Source organism: Hemitrygon akajei, chromosome 3, assembly GCF_048418815.1.
Source record: "Hemitrygon akajei chromosome 3, sHemAka1.3, whole genome shotgun sequence".
Taxonomy (NCBI): domain Eukaryota; kingdom Metazoa; phylum Chordata; class Chondrichthyes; order Myliobatiformes; family Dasyatidae; genus Hemitrygon; species Hemitrygon akajei.
Genome location: NC_133126.1, coordinates 147,914,093 through 147,927,881, shown reverse-complemented (window position 1 = coordinate 147,927,881; position 13,789 = coordinate 147,914,093).

The window sequence follows — 13,789 nt, the reverse complement described above, 5'->3', positions numbered from 1 at the left end:
CCACTAGAATGTGTATCCTATAGACCTATTTCTTTACTGAATGTAGATTTTAAAACTCTCTCTAAGATTCTAGCAAATAGGCTTGAGACTATCTTGCCTAATGTTATCTCAAACGATCAAACAGGATTTATTAAAAATAGGTACTCACATTTTAATATTTGAAGATTATTAAATATCATTTATTCCCCCTCAGCCAAAGAATCGGAATGTATTGTATCTTTGGATGCAGAGAAAGCCTTTGATAGGGTGGAGTGGCCTTATCTATTTCAGGTTTTGAAGAGGTTCAATTTTGGTCCAGGATTTATTTCCTGGATTAAATTGATTTATCATGCCCCGGTAGCTGCGGTTTTAACTAATAATCAAAAGTCTCCTTACCTTAGATTATATAGAGGTACCCGTCAGGGATGTCCACTTAGTCCTTTATTATTTAATTTGGCTTTAGAACCACTTGCTATTGCTCTTAGGGATTCTAATTCTGTGCAGGGTATTAGGAGAGGGGATAAATTACATAAGGTTTTGTTATACGCGGATGATTTATTAGTTTACATTTCAAATCCCAAGAAATCTATTCCTTTATGTTATCTATATTTATGGAATTTGGTACTTTTTCTAGTTATAAACTTAATTTACATAAAAGTGAATTTTTCCTATTAAAAATTATTCTGATTATTATGATCAAATACCTTTTAATATTGCCAAAAACCATTTTACTTACCTTGGTATCAAAATTACAAAAACTTTTAAAGACCTATATAGGTATAATTTCTTCCCTTTAGTTGAATATACTCAACAGGTGCTTTCTAAATGGTCACCCATGTCGATGTCATTGATAGGTCGAATAAATGCTATAAAAATGGTTATTCTACTGAAATTTTTATATATATTTCAAGCAGTTCCCTCTTTTGTTCCAAAAACATTTTTTGATCAAATAGATTCTCTGATTTTATCTTATGTTTGGAATAATAATAGCTCTAGAGTGAATAAACTTTTATTGCAAAAATCAAAAAAAGAAGGAGGACTGGCTTTACCAAACTTTAGATTTTATTATTGGGCAATTAATATTCGTTATATTACTTTTTGGATTTATGATATAGACGACCAAGATCGCCCTTCATGGTTACAGTTAGAGGAAAATTCAGTAATGGGGTTTTCGTTAGCTTCTTTATTAGGAGCTCCTCTTCCATTTTCGCTCTCCAGAATAGGTAGACAAGCTCTTAACCCTATTGTTAAACATACTTTAAAAATTTGGTTTCAATTTCGTAGATTTTTTGAATTAAATGTTTTTTACTTTCTAGTAATATTTATTCTAATTTCTTTTTTAAACCATCAACTTTGGATAAGGCTTTTTTAACATGGAAAATTAAGGGAATAAAAACTTTTTTAGATTTGTTTTTACAAGACTGTTTAATGTCTTTTGCACAGTTAATGGATAAATATGATATCTCTAATACACATTTTTTCAGGTATTTACAGGTTAGGAATTTTTTATGTGATTTTTTACCGAATTACCCCTTGGCCTGCTCTTCAAATTTGACTTATGTTATTTTTCAGTTTAAACCTTTTCAAAAATGATTAATAGCTATCATTTATAAACAGTTAATGAATGCTCGCATGTCACCTAATGATAGGGTTCAACGTACCTGGGAAGTAGGACTTCAACATTCACTTTCAGATAATCAATGGAGTAAAATTTATTACTTAGTCAATCATTCATCTATCTACGCAAGCTTTTCCTAATTCAGTTTAAGATAGTACATAGGGCCCATATTTCCAAAGATAAATTGGTGCATATTTTTCTGAATATAAGTCCTATTTGTGACAGATGTAATGCAGAAATGGTTACTCTAACTCATATGTTTTGGTCATGTGTACGTTTAAATAATTTTTGGAGGGATGTGTTTGGAATATTATCTAAAGTTATAGATATGGACGTTCAAACTAATCCACTTACAGCAATTTTTGGGATTATTCCAGAGGAAGCAAGCAAAGTGTCTGCTTCCGCCCAACATGTGATAGCTTTTTCAACTTTACTGGCTAGGAGAGCTATTTTGCTACATTGGAAAGAATCTAACCCACCTACTGTTTTCTATTGGCTCTCCTCCATTATGTCATGTCTAAGCTTGGAGAAAATTAGAAGCCGGACATTTGATACAACCTTTAACTTTGAACAAGTCTGGCGAACCTTTATTCAATATTTTCACATGATTTAATTTATTTTTATTTATTTATTTTTCTTTATTCTCTTTGGGGAAAATCCTTATCCATGAAGGTTCGGAGATGACTGAAAGGATGTGTTTTTTTTCTCTCTCTTTTTTTTCTAATTTTATCCTCAATTGGACTGTCCAATCTTCCTTTTTCTTCCTTTTTTTTCTCTTTCTTTTTTTTGTTTCAGTTTAGTTAGTGGGTTTTTTTTCCTTATCAATAAAATTTCCAATCTTTTTTTTAATGATTGTTATGAGGAGTTGTAGTTTTTTTTTGACTATTGTATATATAACAGCATAATATTTTACTTATTTGATTTTGATATTATATACTTTTTGTTTTTACTATGGCTGTTTATATGTCTTTTATATTATCTACTTGTTAAACTCCTCTTCCGATTTGTATATTCTTTATTTGGAAATCAATAAAAAAGATTGAAAAATGAGATGTATCAGCAGGTCCAGTGGTGTCGCAGCAACAACTTTGCACTCAACATGAGGAAGACCAAGGTACTGATTGTGGACTTCAGGAAGAGGAAGTCAGGAGAATACATGTCAGTCCTCATTGAGGAGTCAGCAGTGGAAAGAGTGAACAGATATAAAACTCTGGCTGTCAACATCTCTGAGGATCTGACCTGAGCACAACACATCAATGCAATCACGAAGAAGGCACAACACCAATTCCACACTGTTAAAAGTTTGTGGAAGTTTCTTCAAGACTTGCTTGAAAAACATTCTGTCCAATTATCATCAGCATTTCACCTGCATCACCGAAGATCCCAACACACTTGATCACAATTACACAACAAATAGGAAAGCCTACTGTTCCATTCCTAGAAAGCATTTTGAGAAATCTGATCATCTGGCTGTCCTTCTCCCACCTGCAGACAGCCAGAGGTAAGGACAATAAAGAAGACATTGCAGCAGTCAGAGGAGCAAGTTTGGGAGGGCTTTGAGTCACTGGACCGGGTCACTTATCAGAAGATTTGAACATGGTTGCCACAGACTTTATGAAATCAGTTGTGTTCCCACAAAATCATTCTGAGTCTTTCCCAACCAGAAGCCCTGGATGAAACAAGGTATCTGCTGATCAATACCAGATCACTGACATTCAGCTCTGGCAAGCAAGTAAAAGACAAAAGGTCCAGGTAAAACCTCCGGAAGGACAAATCACATGTGAGGTGGTAACTCTGAACCAAACTTGAACCACAGATGGATGCTCAGCAGCTGTGGCAGAGCTTGAGTGCGATCACCTCCTGCAAAGTAAAACCAAGAGTCAAAAAGGTTGCACTCCCAAATGATCTCAATGCGTTTTATGCTCGCTTTGACAATCAAAACATGGAGACACCTTCCCGACTTCCCACAACCCCCAATGACGCTGTGATTTCAGCGTCTGAGGCTTGTATATGAGTGTCTTTCTGGAGGGTGAACCCATGGAGAGTATCTGACCTGGCTGAGTACAAAGACCTGAGCAAATCAGCTGGTTGGAGTGGTCAAGGATACTGGTCACCTCACTACAGGAAGGATGTGGATACTACAGAAAGAATGCAGAGGAGATTTGCAAGAATGTTGGGGGATTGGAGAACATACCTTTTGAGAATAGGTTGAGAGAACATGGCCTTTTCTCCTTGGACCGACGGAGGATGAACGGTGACCTGATAGAGGTGTATAAGATGATGAGGGCCATTGATCCTGTAGATAGCCAGAGGGATTTTTCCCAGGGCTGAAATGGCTAACACAAGAGGGCATAATTTTAAGGTACTTGGAAATAGGTACCGAGGGGATATCTGGGGTAAGTTTTTCACACAGAGAGTGGTGGGTGTGTGGAATACACTGCCAATGGCAGTGGTGGAAGCGGATACAATAGGGTCTTTTAAAAGCCTCTTAGTTAGGTACATGGAGCTGAGAAAATTAGAGGGCTACGCACTAGGGAAATTCCAGGCAGTCTCTAGAGCAGGTTACATGGTTGGTACAGCATCATGGTCCAAAGGGTCTGTATTGTGCTGTTCTATGATACCTTTAACCTCTCATTTCAGCAGTCTGAGGTTCCGAACTACTTCAAACAGGCTTCAACTATACCAGTGCGCAGAAAGAATATGATAACCTGCCTCAATAGCTATCATGCAGTAGCACTTAATTCCACTGTGATGAAGTGCTTTGAGAGGTTGGTGATGAAACTTATCAACTCCTGCCAGAGGAGTGACGTGGATCCACTCCAATTATGCTCAACAGGTCAGCATTACATTTCATTTCATAAGCTCTTCACTCAACCCTGGAATATCTGGACATTCAAGATGCATACATTAGGATGCTCTTCATTGACTGCAGCTACATTCAACACTACCATCTCCTCAAAACCAAACATTAACTTCAATACCTAGGCCACAATACCTCCTTGTGCAACAGGATCCTTTATTTCATCACTTCCGTCATTTTGGTTTGGCAATAAAACTTCTGCCACAATCACATTCACCAGAGGTGCACCATAAGGCTGATAGCCTAGCACCCTGCTCTGCTCATTTATACTTTGACTATGAGGCTATACAGCTCCAATGCCATATTTATGTTTGCTGATAACAGTTCTGTTGGCCACGTCACAGGTGGTGATGAATCAGCATTTAGGAGGAAGACCGAAAATCCGGCTAAGTTGTACCACAACAAAAAAACATTCACTCAAAGTCAACAAAACCAAAGAGCTGATTATTAACCACAAGAGCAGATAACCAGAGTTCCAGATGCCAGTCCTCATCAGGAGATCAGAGGTGGAGAGGAACAACACCTTTAAATTCCTCAATGTTAGCATTTCAGACAATCTGACTTCTAAAACACCAATGCCATTGAACGGAAAAGCCTACAAAAAGTAGTGGATACAGCCCAGTTCATCACAGATAAAGCCCTCCCCACCATTTAGCACATCTACAAGGACAGTCATCACAGGAAGGCAGCGTCCATCATCACGGGCCTCACCATCCAGTCCATGCTCTCTTCTCGCTGCTGCCATCAGGAAGAAGGTACACGGACCTTAGGTACCACACCACTAATTTCAGCAAATTGGTTTGTATCTATCAGAATTTAGGTTTATTTGGCACTTAAAATCTTAGTCTTCCAGTTTTATGATGGCTTCTATTAACTATTTTCATCTCAATGCTATCGGCACCTAAATGTAGTACCTCCAGCAAATTTAGATATCAAGTTTCTTGTTATTGAATCAAAATCATTAATGTAAATAATTGTTAACAAAGGTTGTGGCAAAGACTCTGTGGAACTGCTTCCCACATTCTTCCATTTTAAATAGCTTTACTCATATTGTCTCCTATCTATCATTTTTACCAGTTGCTGTCCATTCGTTTGGTTGTTTTCTTAAATTTTGTCATAAATCAATGCAGAGGCTCGAAAATTCCTTTGAAACTTGGAGTGCAAACATTGCCCTTGGTTTTTCATTATTCCAGCAAAGAATTCTCAAATGTGCAACAAAAGACAGAGGAAAATTAAATATTAAATATTTTCAAAACTCTGAACAAGAAACTATTTCCACTGCAGAAGGGTCAATACCAAAATGTAAAGGTTTAAAGTCATTATCAAAATGACAGTGAAGATGACAAGAACTACTTTTTATTTAACTGTTATATTATGATCTGGGAAATATAGCTAAAAGGCTAATAAAAGCAAATTCCATGAAAACTAAGTTTACTTGAAAAAGTAAATTTCAGGGCTACTGAGTAAATACAGAGAGAGTTGTAAATACACAGAGTTTTGCTATCCCAAACAGTATATCTAGGTATGGAGATACAATAGATTGCAGATGCAAATCAAACAGCTGAAGGAACACAACAGATCAAGCAGCAAAGTGTGGTGGGATGGTCAACATTTTGTGCTGAGCCCCAAACACATGCATAATGAGTTGATTCTCTCTGTGCTGTTTCTCAATGTTTCTAAGATATCGGTATTGTTATTATCTACCAATTATTTTTTAGTATTTTATAAGTATGTTTCTTTGAAAAAAAAATGCTGGAACTGTGTGAAATGTTTTCCATATATCTAGATATTTCCTTGAACCAGAATCATCTTGTCATTGCTCAGAAAAAAGCAGGCAAAAAATAGCAAAGCCATAGGAAAAAATCTGGAAAAAAAACTAAATCCAGCCCCAAATATCTGTCAGCTCTTGATGAGGTCCAGTGGCCTCTTGCAAATGTTAAAACATGAAATAAGAGAGAACAGGACATGATGGTCCCATATTCAATCAGTTAACTTTAAATGCTGTTTCAACATGTAAAGTCACAAAGAAGAGAACATCTGCAGATGCTGGAAATCCATCAGTCCTGAAGATTGGTCTCAGCCCAAACCATCGACTGTACTCTTTTCCAAAGATGCTGCCTGGCTTGCTGAGTTCCTCCAGCATCAACAAGTAATGTGCCTGACACTAAGCAATACACTGTATGACTAATATCCAACAAATAAAAATATTCAATCAAAACCTTGTCTGACTCATTCATAAGGTTAAGGGTCTCAAATCAGATCCCTTTCAAGACTTTGTATTAAAGGTACTCTAAAAATTAGATGGAAGCAGAATTTAAGATCAATTAGTTGTTTTTTTTTACAAACGTATGTTTTGAATTCAAATGAAATTATTTTTTAAACCTAGATAATTAGAGAATATGATTTAACCCATATTCATGCTTATTTTGAACATAACATTATAAGTTGTTTGTGACTGACATGGATTTTTCTTGCTTTCTTCACCTTACCTATGAGATGAAAATATTACGAGGGATTGCTTACCACCAAAGCCATACACTTTGCTTCAATGGATTAATTAAGTTTTATAACATTCGTATGTTCAGGAAGTCATAGAAAGTAGAAAGGCTCATGTGCTGGTGAGTGAAACATTTTGAGAAAAAGCATTTTCTTAAAAATTAAATAAAATACCCACTGGTTTCTCTGCCACAGATTGTAAAAATATGAATTCAACAATCTTCCAGTTGTTTTATGATAATTTTAGGTTCCTTCATATTTTGATCATCCATCATCTGATGTCGGCTAAGACAAAACTGTATTGAAGCCCAGATGACATAGAATACATCATTAGTAAGTTCATTTTTGAAAAAATAGAGATTTTTTAAAATCCTGAAATCATTAGAGTAACAATGCTGTTAACTAGAATTGATATTATGGAATTATCCAACACAAATAATTAGTTCAAAGTTAATTTATTATCAAATTACATATACAATACTGACAATCATTTTCTCGTGGGTTCCTCAGTAAATCCAAGAAACATTAATAGAATCAATGAAAGACCACAACCAACAGGATGGACGAACAACCAAAGGGCAAAAGGCACAAACTGTGTCTTTTAATAATAAATTAATAAATAAATAATAAATATCAAGAACATATGTGAGTCCATAGGTTGTGTGAACAGTTCAGTGATAGGGCAAGTGAAGTTGAAGGAAATGATCCCCTCTGGTTCAAAAGCCTGATGGTTGAGAGGTATTAACTATTCCTGAACCTGGTAGTGTGAGTCCTGAGGCTCTGGGACTTTCTTCATGATGGCAGCAGTGAGGAGACAGCATGGCCTGGATGGTGGAGGTCCTTGATGACAGATGCTGCTTCCTTGTGACAGAGTTCCACGTAGATGTGCTCAATGGTGAGGATGGCTTTGCCCATGTGGACTGGGCCATGTCCATTTCATTTTGTAGGATGTTCCATTCAAGGGTCTGTTTCTATACCAGGTCATGATTTATCCAATCAATATACTCACCAGCACACAGCTCTAGAATTTTGTCAATTTCAGGTGTCATGCCAAATCTTTGCAAACTTCTAAGAAAGTAGAGGCACTGCCATACTTTCTTCATAATTGTACTTACGTGCCGGGCCCAGGACAGATCCTGAGATGATAAAACTGAGGAATTTTAAGTTGTTGCCCCTCTCCACCTCTGATCCTCTCAAGAGGACTGGCTTGTAGATCCCCGGTTTTCTCCTGCTAATGTCATTTATAAACTCTTTGGTCTTGCTGACGTTGAGCAAGAGGATGCTGTTGTGACACCATGAAGCTAAATTTTCAATCTTCTTCCTATATACTGATTCATCACCACCTTTGATTCAGTCAATGACAGTGGTGTCATCAGCAAACTTAAATATAGCATTATAGCTGTGCTTATCTTCAAAGTCATAAGTATAAAGTGAGTGGAGCAGGGGGCTAAGCACACAGCCTTGTGGTGTACCTGTGCTGATGGAGATCGTGGAGGAGATGTTATTGCCTATCCAAACTAACTGGGGTCTACATGTGAGGAGATCAAGGATCTAATTGCACAAGGTGGTATTGCACTCAAGGTCTTGAAGCTTATTAATTAGTCTTGAGGAGGTGATAGCATTGAATGCTGAACTATAGTCAATAAAGAGCATCTTGATGTATGGATCTTTGCTGTGCAAATGTTTCAGGGTTGAGTGAAGAGCCAATGAAATAGCATCTGCTGTTGACCTGTTGTGCTGGTAGGCAAATTGGAGCAGATCCAAGTTGTATTTCAGACAGAAGTTGATATCTTTCATCACCAACCTCTCATGGCTTCATCACAATGGATGTAAGTAATACTGGATGACAGTCACTGAGCACTTTGCCATGGATTAGAACACAAATGTGTCCACTGTTTCTACCAGAATCATTTACATGAACAAGTGGGAATACCAGCCTTAATTATGCTACTTGAGCAGTATCACAATAGTAATGAATGTCAGGAAATGTACAGGAGTCTTGACCCAAAAGCAGAGCAGTGAGTTAATTCAGCAATGAATGATAACTTTAATAATCAACTGCAAAAGTAACAAGTCATGACGGACCACAAAATAAAATATAACATATTTTAAATACAACAGGAAACAAGGGAACTTGTAGGCAAGGAGAAATTGATTAAAGCTGACGAGTTTGATGCATATGTACTGCATATGTTAATCAAAATGGCTTCTTTGTTTTGGTAAAGGTAAGAATGCTTTTTTTGTTATGCTAACTGGTGAGAGAGTGCTCTTCTTGCAGAGCACTCTCGAAGCTTGTTTGGGTTTAAAGTTGCTGATAACGGGGATCGTATTCATTTGTTAACCATGGTTGGATGTTATTTTCTCTTGTGGGTCTGGGAGCTGGGATTGCGCGGTCTTTTTGTGGAGCCGGGAAGAAGATGGCGAGAAAGGTGGACATGCTGCACTGTTGGTCGATCACTGAGGGTGGTCCCAGGTGCGCGGGTCATGGAGGTCGGAGAAGAGCGAAGAGGGTCTTGGAGGAATCGATGATTGAGCTCCAATGATGTGCACTAATTGACTGAACTTTGATAAGTTTGGCGCCTTTTCTTTATTTTCTTTCCCTTCATATATATCGTATCGTTATTAATCACTTATTTCTAGTAAGATTTATAAAGTATATTCTGTAAATGTATCTGGTGTGAGCTTGGTATTGTGTGTGCGAGTTTGTATTAGCATGTATTTCACAGCATCCATGTATACAGGAGGCGCGGTTTGGCAGGTGGACGAATTTTCCCCTAGACATACACAGCCAGTCGCGTAAGTGTTACACGCAAATTAAGGGTTATGGGGAAAAGGCAGGTAAATGGAGCTGAGTTTATGGACAGATCAGCCATGATCTTATTGAATGGCAGGGCAGGCTCGATGGCTTACTCCTGCTCCTATTTCTTATGTTCTTATGTAAACTGTGGATGAGATTAGGTTTAAATAGGCTGCAGATGATGATTTGAAGATGAGTGGCAGATAACTCCTGTTATCGGGTTAGAGACTGGGTACGGCCTACCTGTATAAGCCTGATAGGATACCTGACCCCCTCACCCCCCAAATGGCTGGCACCTGACTGCCCAGGCTGATTCTGACAGGTCCGGAGGAAATTCTCAATGAGCAACTGATCCAAGATGAAACTGGATGGCAGCCAAGACCTTTCCTCCGGCCCTACACTTCCCAGTAAACCAGGTACTACACATCCTGTGAATCCATCAACCAGTAAACTATGTACTCTGGACCACCTCTACCATCCTGGGTTCCGGAGGTGCAGGCTCAGGTGAGTTGAGTGTCCCATGGATAATGGGCTTTACACAGGACACGTGGAAGGTAGATGCGATCCTGAAGGAAAGTGGCAACTGGAGAAGGTAAGTGACAGGTTTGATGTGATAGATCATCTTGAAGTGACTAATGAACCAGGGAGAGAGCTTGAGGGAGTCGGAGTGCAGGGGAAGATCTCAAATGATCAGCCAGACAAGGTCCACAGGCTGGAGCAGTCTGGCTGGGCACAGACTGTGGTTAGCCTGGTAGTAGTAGGTGCAGTTGGCAGTTAAGAGGGCACTCTGATTCCGGCATTTGGCGAACAAGTGCCCCTAATGAATGGGAACACCGTTGGCTTCTCCATGGGGAACAATGAGGGCTGGTAGCTCTGAAGCAATTCAAAGGGTGACATACCTATTGCAGAGGAGGTGTATAGATTGCAGGGCAGTTCAATACAGAACAGATACATTAGAAGAGTTAGAGGCAGTGAAGCATCACAGTAACTTCTCCACTTGCAAAATTCCTTATTCTGTTTGATCACTGGTCTGCAGATGATAGCCAGAGAAGCAACTCAGTGAGTCACGGAGGAGGGAGTAGAAGGCTTGCTGGAAGAGGGAGATGAATTGTGTGCCACAGTCTGACATGACATCCTGAGAGAAGCCATGGAGGTGAACTACCTGTTGGAGAACCAGGTCCACCATCTCAGATGCTAACTAACATTTGGAGAGGGCAATGAAGTGGGCTACCTCGGAGAACTGGTCCACCACTGTCATGATCACCATGGCCCCATCAGAAGGTGGCCAGCCCATGATGAAATCCATGGCGATGGGAGACCACAGGCATCGAGCGACCAGTAGAAGACCAGAGGGCTGCCGTTAGGAGGAATTAGACTGGGAACATTGAGGCACGCAGTGACAAACTAAAGTACATCTGCGATTTAAGTGGATCACCAGAGCTGAAATCACAGAAAATCCAGAGTCTGTCATGTGCCTGGATGGTCAGAGATGGTAGGAATGGGCCTACTGCATTGACTCAGATTGCACAGCCGCCAACATGTATGTGTGGTTGTCATGTGTGTCGACCTGAGCAAGCTTATTTAGGCTATAGGTCCTAGCAAATCTGGTTCTCAAGATCCTTAAAGATGAGGTGAGGATTTGCGAGGATGGAATGATGGGTTGAGAGTCGATCTCCATTTCAGCTGGGTTGAACTGTTGTGACAGGGCTTCCACCATATATCATTGGAGCTGGGTCAGTAGGAGATGATGAAGCTGAATTGTTCAAAGAAGCTCCAGTGAGCCTGACAAGGGTTGAGTTGGCAGGCTTGTTCTATGATATGAGGATCTGGTGGTCAGGTCAGATCAGGAAGGCCTCAGTATTTCCCATTAGCCAATATCTTCATTCCTCCAAGGCCCATTTAATGGTATGGAGCTCCTACTCCAAAAGGAAGGATGCTGTGTAGATTTGAACTTGCATGAGAAGAAGGCAGAAAGGTGTGTTCTCCCTTCTGGACTTCACTGGGACAGGATGGCCCTGGCAACCACATCAGATGGGCCTAACTATACACGAATGTCCAAAAGGATTCAGATGACAGAGATTGGGACTGCTGAACCATCTCTTGAGTTCCCCAAAATTGTGACCCACAGCAGCAGGCTGTGAGGTATGTAGGTGATTTGGTGTGGGAAGTGAGAAGAGCAACTGTACTTTCCAATTAAATTGTAATTGGGTAAGTTGGAGAAGACCAAAAAGCACGGAAGCTGTTTGAGGGAGCATGGTTGGGGTTATTCAACGACAGTGCAATCTTTCTTTAGGTCTATTGTTGTGCCTTGAGGTGAAATGACATAACACAGGAAGGAAATGACTTGGAGATGGAACTGGCATTTCTCCAACTTGCAGTAAATTTGGTTTTTGAAGATATGTTGAAAAAAATGAATGGACATTATAGACATGGTCTTGTGGATCCTTAGAGAAGATGAGGATGTTGTTGAGGTAGACAAACACATACCTGCGTAGCATGCCTCAGAGGGTCTTGATGAAAGGCTGGAAAATGGCTGGATTGTTGGAAGGTCTGAAAGACATCACCAAGTATACCTAGTGCTATGAATGATGTCCTCCACTCCTCTTCTGATGGATGTGGAACATGTTGTATGCAATCTGTTGATCCAATTTGGTGTGACTCAATATGCTATCTTTCAAGGGGAGAGATTAACAGTTCTTAGTGGTGATTTTGTTGAGGCTGCAGTAATTAATGCAAGGATTGTGACACCCACCCTTTTTGACAAAGAAGAATCCTGCACCAGCTGGAGACTGGAATGATGGAATAAATCCATGAATGAATCAGTGATGTAGTCTTTAACGGCTTGGGTCTCAGGAGGGGAGAGGGAGAACAGGTGACCTCAGGGAAGGATGGTGCCCTAGTGGAGATCAATTGAACAGTTTTGTAGTCTATGAGGCAGCAGGGTGCTGGCTTCCCTTTTGCTGAGCGTGACGGTTAAGTTATGGTATTCCTGAGGGACTTTGGTGAGGTTGAGGGTTTCCTCTGTCTCCAGGGATTTACAGGATGAAGCCAGATACAGTTGCAGATAGGTGGTCCAGCAGGGCGGTCTCCAACTCAGCAGTGAACTGCATGATCGGGTGAAGTGAGGGTCATGAGTGGAGAATAGGGGTAACCCAAGAAGAGAGGAGTATTGGGTGAGTGAATATCATTAAGGACTCACAGTGCTTTCTGATAACCATGTGCACGGGCTGTGTACGTACTCTGATTATCCCAGACCCCAAAGGACATCTGTCAATGGCCATGATGCAGAAGAAGTGTGACAGGCTCAGTAAGAAGCCCTTGTTATGCACAGAGTCCAGTCCAGAAAGTTGCCTGCTGCGCCGAAATCCACCAGGGCCTCCTGTGTATGTAGGGGCATCAGGATGTGGAGGTGGACAGAGAGAGTGAGTCAGGCTATGATGCTGGAAGGAGCTTACCAAATGAAAGCCCCCTCGTCTCTACTTGGTAGTGCTGTTTTCCATTATACAATGGGCATTTGATGCGTGGGTGATCTGTGGCTCCACAGTAAACACACAAGTTGTTTCTCTACCAACAGTCGCACTCCTGAGGGGCAGGGGGAGTGTTAAGGGAGTTCTTCTGGAGGCATTGATGATGAGGGTCCTGCAGTCTGAAATGGTCTAGGGAATGGATCTCAGATTCTGGCTGAGAAAAATTTTCAATCCTTGAGATAATTTCTTCTGTTTTCAGGCGTTATTAGTGTTGTTACTTCGATGTACTTGTGCTATTTTTTAATAATAATAATAATAATAATAATAAAAAGATTTGAAAAGAAAAAAAGACGATCTGGAGGGTTGTTTCATATTGCACTTGTCAATTTGAAGGGCCATTTCGAGTTCGGTAGGCATCTCTCGGGTAGTTAGACAGCTCATCTTTGAAACACTTGGCAAGGCAGTGATGATCATGAACCAGCAGCACTTCCACATTCTAGCCGCACTCGGCCATGAGGGTCCTGAATTCCACAGTGTAATCCAGTGCTGAGTCTGAGCCATTCTGCTGCCCC